Source organism: Grammomys surdaster, unplaced genomic scaffold, assembly GCF_004785775.1.
Source record: "Grammomys surdaster isolate TR1022 unplaced genomic scaffold, NIH_TR_1.0 143, whole genome shotgun sequence".
NCBI classification, from domain to species: domain Eukaryota; kingdom Metazoa; phylum Chordata; class Mammalia; order Rodentia; family Muridae; genus Grammomys; species Grammomys surdaster.
Genome location: NW_021604601.1, coordinates 1,267,129 through 1,276,046, shown reverse-complemented (window position 1 = coordinate 1,276,046; position 8,918 = coordinate 1,267,129). Strand labels below are relative to the sequence as shown.

General features: G+C 44.1%; 1 protein-coding gene across 1 annotated transcript in view; it reads left to right on the top strand.

Annotated features, from left to right (window-relative positions):
• The window catches only part of Sash1 (SAM and SH3 domain containing 1), a 167,082-nt gene that overhangs the window by 42,860 nt on the left and 115,304 nt on the right, over positions 1-8,918 (top strand). The gene's annotated exons all lie outside the window — the stretch shown is intronic.

The following is an 8,918-nucleotide window of genomic DNA, read 5'->3' as shown; positions in this document are numbered from 1 at the left end:
TCTCTCTCTCTCTCTCTCTCTCTCTCTCTCTCTCTCTCTCTCTCTCTTTCCTCCCTCTCTTTATCCCTCCTTCCTTTTCCTTCCTATCATCTTTCCTCCTTTGCTTTCCTCTCTCCATCCCTTCCTTCCTTCCTCCCTCCTTCCCTTCTTCCCTTCTTCTCTTTCTTCATAAAGAAAAAGGCTATTTATGTTATTGGCCAGATGATACTGCGGTTTGTTACTGACTACCAGCTGAGGATTTGTCAAGGCAAGTTCTTTCCTCATTTCTTTTCTTCTGGTTTACTGGGGATTGAACCCAGAGCCTTATATGAGTTAGGTAAGTTCTCTGCCGGTGGGTGTTTGAAATGTAAGCTGAAATTTAAAGAGTCAGGAAGTCAGTTGTAACTTCCCTCCTGGGCAATGCGGGCGGCAGTATACATGGGTGCTACTTATGTAGGGATCAGAGGACAAATTAGGTCATCTTGCCAGCCCTCATTTTACATTTTCCTTCTTCTTCACCGACCCAGTGATTTCTAAGGCTATGTATTAGCTACAGAAATATGACTGAGAATGAGCTGTGTCAGCCGGGGACAGAAAGATACTGTCAGGGGAGCCTAACGGCATGACCAGCGTGGTATATGGCATCGGCATTACCCAGGGATTGATTCGTAACTCTGTCCTCTTATCTGTGTGAATGGCAGAGTTCTCTTTCTTCTCCCTCAATCCTGGGAATGTGTGTGTGTGTGTGTGGGGGGGGGTGTCAAATGCAGGTCACCAGGCTTGGTGACAAGTTCCTTTACTCCCTGAGCCATCTTGTTGCCCCTATTTATTTTTTGAGATAGAGTTCCATGTATCATTTCCTAGCCTTGAACTTACTAACTAGGAAGAAATGATCCTGAATTTCTGATCCCCCTGCCTCTACTTCCTAAGGCTGAGATTACCAACCCGTACCACCTTGCTGGATTTATGTATTGCTAGGGACAGAACCAAAGATTTCATATGTGCTAGGTAAGCTCTCTGCCAACCAAGGCACATCCCTAATTAATTAATTAATTAATTAATCAATTAATTAATCAAATGTATTTGAATGTTCTGTCATCATGCATACCAGAACCAGAAGAGGTATGCATTACTGATGGTTGTGAGCCACCATGTGGTTGCTGGGAATAGAACCCAGAACCTCTAAAAAGAACAGCCGGTGCTCTTAACCACTGAACCATCTATCCAGCCTGCCCTGTTATTGTTTGTTGTTTTTGTTGCTCATTTTTTTTTGGTTTTCTTTTTGGGGGGCTTTATTTTGCAGTGTTAGGGAATGAATCTAGGTCCTTGGCACATGCTAAGCCAATGCTGTTCCATTTAGCTCTAGTCCCGGCCCTTCTTGATCATCGTCATTTGAAGCTGGAATGAATGATAGCCTCACGACATAGTGTACATCTCTCCAGACATCTCACTGTGTGAGGAAATGACGGCTGTGAACTGGTAGATGGTGGCTGACCACAGCACTAAGCCGCTCCTCTCAGAATTCTAGCGTGTGTGGATTGGGGGTTACTGTAGTTCCCCATGGCATTTGAGAATCCCCTCAAGGCCACACTTCTCAGTAGGACAAGGAGCCTGTCAGTGGGCTAAGTAGCCTTCTTCTTGTTTAGACAGATGGGCCTAATTTGATATGCTCTCTTCCAGAGCAGAGAAAGACAGTCTGGGGGAAAAAAATCACAGGAGCTTAATTAGTTCCCATCAAAGGTGGTGGTGGGTAAAATTGATGGAAGCTAATTTGAAGCAGGCTGGGAATTTGACGCTTCATTTTTAAACTGTAGTTAGAGAGATCAGTAGGATTCCAGAGGGACACAGTCAGATCTTCTTCCAGTGCAATTCCAAGCAAGTCAGAGTGTAAAGGTGATTATTGTTTGAGCTGCTCCTGGCCAGGTTATCAGCTGGATTTTCCAGTGCCATTCACTCAGTGCCAAAGCCTAGAAATCCATGTTAGATGCAGTTCAGGTTCTTCCCTTCTTCAAGCCACACATACAGTGCCAGCATCTTGCTCATGGTCCCCTTTCTCGGTGATTAGCTTGTCATAGGCTAATGTCCATAGGAGTGCTTGCCTATCGTGCCGGAAGCTCTGAGTTTAGTTTCCAGGGTTACACTTGATGGCTATCTTGTTGCATACCTATAATCCTAGCCCTTGAGAAGTAGAGATCAGAGGATCAAAAGTTGAAACTCACCGTCAAGCACATAGCTAGTTGGGTGCCATCTTGTACTTGGGCCCCTGTATCAAAAATCAAACCAAAACACTAAGGTTGAGTTTGGGGTAACAGGCTAAATCATATGATGAATTTCTTTATTCTAAATCTTCTGGGTAAATTTTTTTTTTTTTTTTTTTTGGTTTTTTGAGACAGGGTTTCTCTGTGTAACCCTGGCTGTCCTGGAACTCATTCTGTAGACCAGGCTGGCCTCGAACTCAGAAATCCTCCTGCCTCTGCCTCCCAAGTGCTGGGATTAAAGGTGTGTGCCACCACCGCCCGCTGGGTAAATTTTTGAGAATTGAGAATAAATATTCTGTAGGAAGGTATTTAGATACTTGTATTTAGCTTAGTCAGGGGTGAGGACCCTGTATTGTCCCTAAGAGCTAATTACATGTCAGCTGGAGGACACACAAACCAGAAGGACGACTTCCCTACAGAGATGTTTGACTTAGCTCTGAAAACAATAAAAGGTTTTGATAATTATGGTAGTAATTAACTTCCTGGACTAGATGGTAAGCTACTTCTCAAGGACCCGAGTAGAATACATATGGTAGTATGGCCTTGGGGCAGTGGTGAAGAAGGAAAGAGGGAGTACAGACGGGAAGGGCCTCCACGGTACACTCCGTAGTTCTGATTCGCATATTGACGGGAAACAGTTTTTACTTAGTACCAAATAGGCCTTAAAGGGATGGTGTGTTTGGACAGCAGCCATGGCTTCTACTGGGGATAAGGACATTAGTGTTTGTGAGCTGCGGGGACGAGGCCCATATTTCCACACATTTGGCAAACTCCCTAAGCACCATGTGATTATTTTTGGCTGGGAGAAGATGCAATCAAGAGTGGCAGCAGCTTTCCAAGTCCATAATGGGCTCATCTCTAGTGATGCTAAGTCTGACATCTGTCAAAGTGGCACCTCAGCCAGGAGAGAGGACACACTTGAGGCGGTGGCCTCTGGTTACTGGCAGCATCGGCTTCCTTGGAGGAGTTGAGGTTGAGGCAGTTCGGAGTTTTGCACTCAGAAGACAGGTCTGTATGGTTCTTGATGTGGTACAGAGCTGATGCAGAAGTCTCCACCTGTGGTGACCTGCAGTTGATGGTGTTTGTTGGCAGCTAAAGACTGGCCTGGAGTTTCTGCCAAATTATCATCATGATAGTGTGTGTACAAGAGAAAGGGCGCCAGGGAGAGACTAGATCTTTGGATAGTAGGAACATAAGTAGCGATAGAGCATTGGTGAAGCAGAACATCAGAACCACTGTTTCTGACGTGTGGAATGCTTCTCAGTTATAGTTACTATTCCTTGCAATTTTAATGCTTTCATTTTTTCATGTTAAGTTATAGCAAGATCATTTTCCCAAATGCATCTCTTAAGTAATGTAGAAGCAATGAAAGCAAATCTGGTGGTTTACATCTGTGGCTCTTAGGACGTTAAGGCAGGAGGACTGGGGAGTTAGACCCAGGTTTAAATTCTGTCTGTTTCACTGTCTGATGAGGCAAGCCTCAGTTTCCCCATCTATAACTGTCTCATAGTTAAGAGGTATAAGAAAAACAAACTGGAGGTCACCCTAAGTGACTTAGAACTGTTTGTTTTGTTTCTTTTCCTTCTTCCTCTTCCAAATTCAAACATTCCTAAAGGAGTGGGGAAGAGTTTATACTATTGATAACTTCATTAATATCTATTCACATGAGTGCAGGGGTTTGGGATTTTAGCTTTTTGTTTGGGGGAAATTTCAAGCACACATAAACAGTAATGACAATGAGTTTCAGGGCCATGACACCCATCCTTGGCAGCTCCCAGTGTCCTGTTACTTTGATCTCGTCTTTACTCCCTCCTCCCACTGTACTATTATGACTCTTTTAAGGAAAAATGCAAACTCACAGTCATCCAGTTCTATCAAGTGAATACACACACACACACACACACACACACACACATATCCTGATACCCATTTGTTGAGATTGTTTATTTATGGAATCAACAGAAAATATTTAGTGAGCATAGAGCCCACACTTGGTTGGCATTTTAGTGCTTCCAGAGATGCCAAGTATAGATATTCTCTCTACTCAAAAAGAGCTCAGAGTGTGCTGGGCACGAGAGAAGCTAACTGATTGTTTGGAGGTTGCACAGGGATGCAGAAGAGGGCCCCTGGCTCAGGAGGAAAGTTTGGAAGCACCCTAGAAGTGATGCCTGAGCTTCCCAAGTACAAAGAACTTGGGAGGCTTTTTTTTTTTTACATAGTAGGTGAACATAATGTTAAATCACCCAAGGTAGAAGTCAAGGTCATAGTTTGGGTGAAGGCCAAAAATTGAGAGACGGTTGCAGAAAACATACCAGAGTATATTCCAGGTAGACAAAGCAAAGACTGATTGACGTGGGGACAGAATCATGGTGCTTTGCCCTGGACCTTGGGTTATCAAATGCAGAAAGAGACCAAGCAGAATGCTGTTCTGATCTGTCCGTTAGATAACATAAAACAAATATATTTCATTTTCACCCCCGTTGACCAACTGGGCCAAGGTGAACTTGTTCGTGTTGGCATAGCTTCACATAGACAAGCATGATTAGTCCACCCTCTTTGGGACTTTTTGTTATGTTTTTTGATTCTTCTTCTTTTCGGACAGCAAAACATGTGGAAAGTATAGTTTCTACACACTGGGCAGGGCTTCTGAATATTCCAGAAAGTATAGGGAAAGTGAAGTCATTAGGTTAATCTGCAGGCTCCTGGTGTTGCTAGGGAGGCTCGCAGAGCTGAGAATAAGGGACATCTGAACCTTTACTGTTCCTGTTCTGGTTTTCATCAGACAAAAACCCGACAACCGTGTTACACATACTCCTGAATTACTCCGCTGGAGCCCCCGCCCTCCGAAGCTGGCTGCTCTGAAGGGCGTTTGTTTTGTTCTCTTTCGCCTTGTGTTAGCTTCCATTATTCACTAGCTTTGGGCCACTGTTGACTTGCAGATTGCAATCGGAATCAGTGGGCCCGAGACAGGAGTCTGAAGTCCATTCTGCTGGGGGATTCGCACACCCGATGTCAAAGCACACTGAGGCATTATATCTTAAGCCAGATGGTAACACTGCCCCCTGCTCTGCCTCCTCTCAGACAAAGTCACATTTGTGTTCCCAAGGCCGGTCCCAATTTTGTCAGCAGTTTTTGTGCATTGCACGGCATGAATGTCACCGTAAACAGATCTCTTGGTGCTGGGTTTGATCTTGGTCTACGGAACCACTGTTTAATAGGAAGGGCTTTGCCAATCCAACAATACATTTGCGGCTTTCCATTTTTTTCCTTGGATGTCTCTGCAGTCTGCTTGTGGAATCACAGACACCTGTGTGTTGTGTGAGGCCTGCAGAGTTTTCAAAAATTACCTCAGCAGCCTCTTCATTTTGCTCACAAGTGATCTGGTTTTAGTTTGAGTTGATAAAAGACACCAAGAGGAGAATGTCCTAAGATGTCTTTTGTTTAAAATATAAACACCTGACTGAGGAGACGACTAAGTATCCTGTACTGTTCCTGCTACTCAAACAAGATGACCCAAGTTCAGACCCCTGGATACATGTAAAGTCAGGAATTGTGGCTTGTGTCTATCCATAATCCTGATGCTGGTAGTTGGTGAAGACAAGCGGATCTCTGGAGCTCACCTGGTCAGCTGCTGTAGCCAGTAGGTGAACTTCAGGTTCAGTGAGAGACCCTGCCTCAAAAATAAACAACACAGGAAGCTACCTGAGACTTTGCCTCCCCACCATGAGCACGGCACACACACACACACACACACACACACACACACACACACACCACACACACACACACACACACAGAGACAGAGAGAGAGAGAGAGAGAGAGAGAGAGAAAATATTTAGGCAGAGGCAGGCAGATTTCTGAGTTCGAGGCCAGCCTGGTCTACAGAGTGAGTTTCAGGACAACCAAGTCTATACAGAGAAACCCTGTCTCCAAAAAAAAAAAAAAGGTATGAATTGCTAAAAGGGGAACAATTTGCTATTTCTACTTATGTAGGTCTTAGAGACTTCCTGAATGCTAATAAAGTATCACATCAGCTGGGAAGAGAAAAGTCTAGAGACTCAAGGGAAAGATCCCTGGAAAAACGAGCACTCACTTCCCTGGGGCAGGAGGCGTATGGCGATATTGCCAGTCTGTTCCAATAAAGGCCAGGCCAGTGTTTCTTTTGGAACACTGAAATATTACAACCAAGTGGCCAAAATTATAGTGTGATCTAAATGTTTACATTTAACAAACACTGTTTTTTTTAAAAAAAAAAACATGGAAGATTACAGTGCTAATTACAGGCTATGTAAAAAAATTGTTTAATTTGTAACCCTCTAGAGGCAGTTTGGTCTTGGAATGAAACACAGTTTGAAGGAATGTGTGTTGGGATTGATTGCAAACTGTCCCCATGGCTTCTTCTTAAATGGCTTGGCTGTAAATGGGTGGGGCGTTTGGAAGTGACTGGTTGATAAAATCATAATTTAATGGCACTACTGGGGGCTGAGGGCGACTAGAGATCGGACCTGTTGGAGGAGGTAGGTTTCTGGGGTTTGTGGCTTAGAAGAGCAAAAGCTGTCCCCTTCCTTGTTCTGCTCTTTGCCTCATGTCACCATGCCTTGTCACATGCTCCGGCCATGAGGATCAGGTCACCATTCACAGCCGGTCCTGAAGCAGTACAGAGTGAAGCGATTGTGGACTCTCAAACCGTGAACCAAAATTAATTTTTCTTTTCTTTTTTTTTAAGTTGTTTTCTCAGATATTTTGTCATGGCGGTGAATGTGTGTGTGATTTCAAGCAGCTGAAGGGAGAAGTTGAAGCTTCCAAGCTCCGTCTATGATGTCATTTGATGAGACCATTTGATGAGTCAGTCTGAGGTCAGATGTGAGAGCCATGGCAGACTTGATAGGCCTACGCTAAGTAGCCCATCTATTTTCCAGGGTCTGGCTTGGAGCACGGGGAGAGTTAGCATCTGGAATGGGGTCACAAACAATCTATAGAGAATCTAGCTTGGTGGTCTGGGCTGTGAGCTTTGCAGAGGATATCATAGCTGCTGCTGACCTCCTTGGTCCACAGATCCACATTTTAGACTGATGTCCTACCTCAGAAAAGAAAAAGAGAAATTATTCTCCATTTATGAAATGAGCCAATTCAAGCCAGATTAGAATATATAGTGGTGGGTTTATTGGAAAGCCACTCTCAGGTGGGTTCACTGGTCCCAAGGAACCAGGCTAGGGAAGTCACCATGGGCAGAGAGACAGGTGAGGAGGAAGACAGAAAAAGCTCACACAGGAAAAGAGAAAGCCCCAAACATCTGGATTATATAGAAAATAGCTTCTGGTGGAGGGGAAGCCCAGCCCCGGGGCTGGAAAGTTCAGGGCAGAGGTCCTGCCTGTATGCTAGGTAGGGACTGAGGTATGCTGGGAGAACCTGGAGGCCAGGTCTACTTTGGCATGTTAAATATGCACCTCAGCTGTTTGTCCTAGGCCTAAATCCCAACAAACAAATATCTATGGGTAAACACACACACACACACACACACACACACACACACACCCCTAGGCATTCATTTATTCATTTACATGCTGAGGATTTAACGTCAAGCCTTGTATGTGCCTTGCAAATGCTATTTCAGTGAGATAGTGCTTAGCTTCATTAGCAACTATTTTGGTTGTGTTTTGAAAACCTCTCTTCAGATTACTGTACTTCGGCAGGATATTTTCATTTGCAGTTGGTCTTTTTCATTTAGTTTGGAAGTTTCAAGGTTTGTATTTATTTATTTATTCGTTCATCTACTTAGGCCTTTTGAGCCAGGGTCTTTCTAGGTAGCCCTGACTGGCTTGATACTTGCAGGCTACCTTTGAATCTTTGATGGTCCTAATGCCTCAGCATCCTGAATGCTGGAATTATAGGCATGTGTCTCTAGAACCAGCTTTAAGAAGAGGAAAATAAGATAGTGAAGTCTTCATGAAGCTTGTTTTGGGTCATTGGTTGAGTCTGCTTTTCAACCATGTGTGCAGTATCTGGTAAGACGAAGCTATGTGCTGATGTTGTACATCTCAGGGACCCCTCCCCCCCAGCACACTTCTTACCTTTTCTGTAATATGCCCTGTATCACTCATCAAAGAAAATCCGGTGCTAACATCCCCGCCCGCCTCCTTGATCTGTCCACTTGTAGCCCTACTTCCCCTAAATGTCAGGCCCTATATTATAAGTGGAGATTTAATTTAATACCTTTAGCAGTAAAACTAAGAGTTCAGAGTCAGGATTCTATCCTTGGCATTCCACAGCCTGTGAATAAATTATTTATCTATAAGGGGTAGTTTGAGAGACTTTCTGCAATCACTTAAAATGTGAAGATGCTTTAAATTTGTGCCACAGCACTGCCGTTTATCTCAGAAATCCACGCGAAGCCGACGGAACTTAATCAAAAATAAATCAAGGACAAGTCCAGACCAAATTGGAAGAACGTCATGAATATTCGTGAACATCTGGATGTGTTTGTGGGGGTGCGAGTTATTTTTCTAATGTGCGCAGGGGCTTTCTCAACAGAGATGCCCAGAGGAAGAGGGATTTCCATCTGTGATTTCAAAGGGTGTATGTGTTTGTTTGTATTTGCCCTTTCTCCTCGGTTCTGGGCCTCTCTTCTCTTAAGCGATTCCTTTGATCTCTTTCCTCTGGTCTGCTGGAATTTCTGTGCT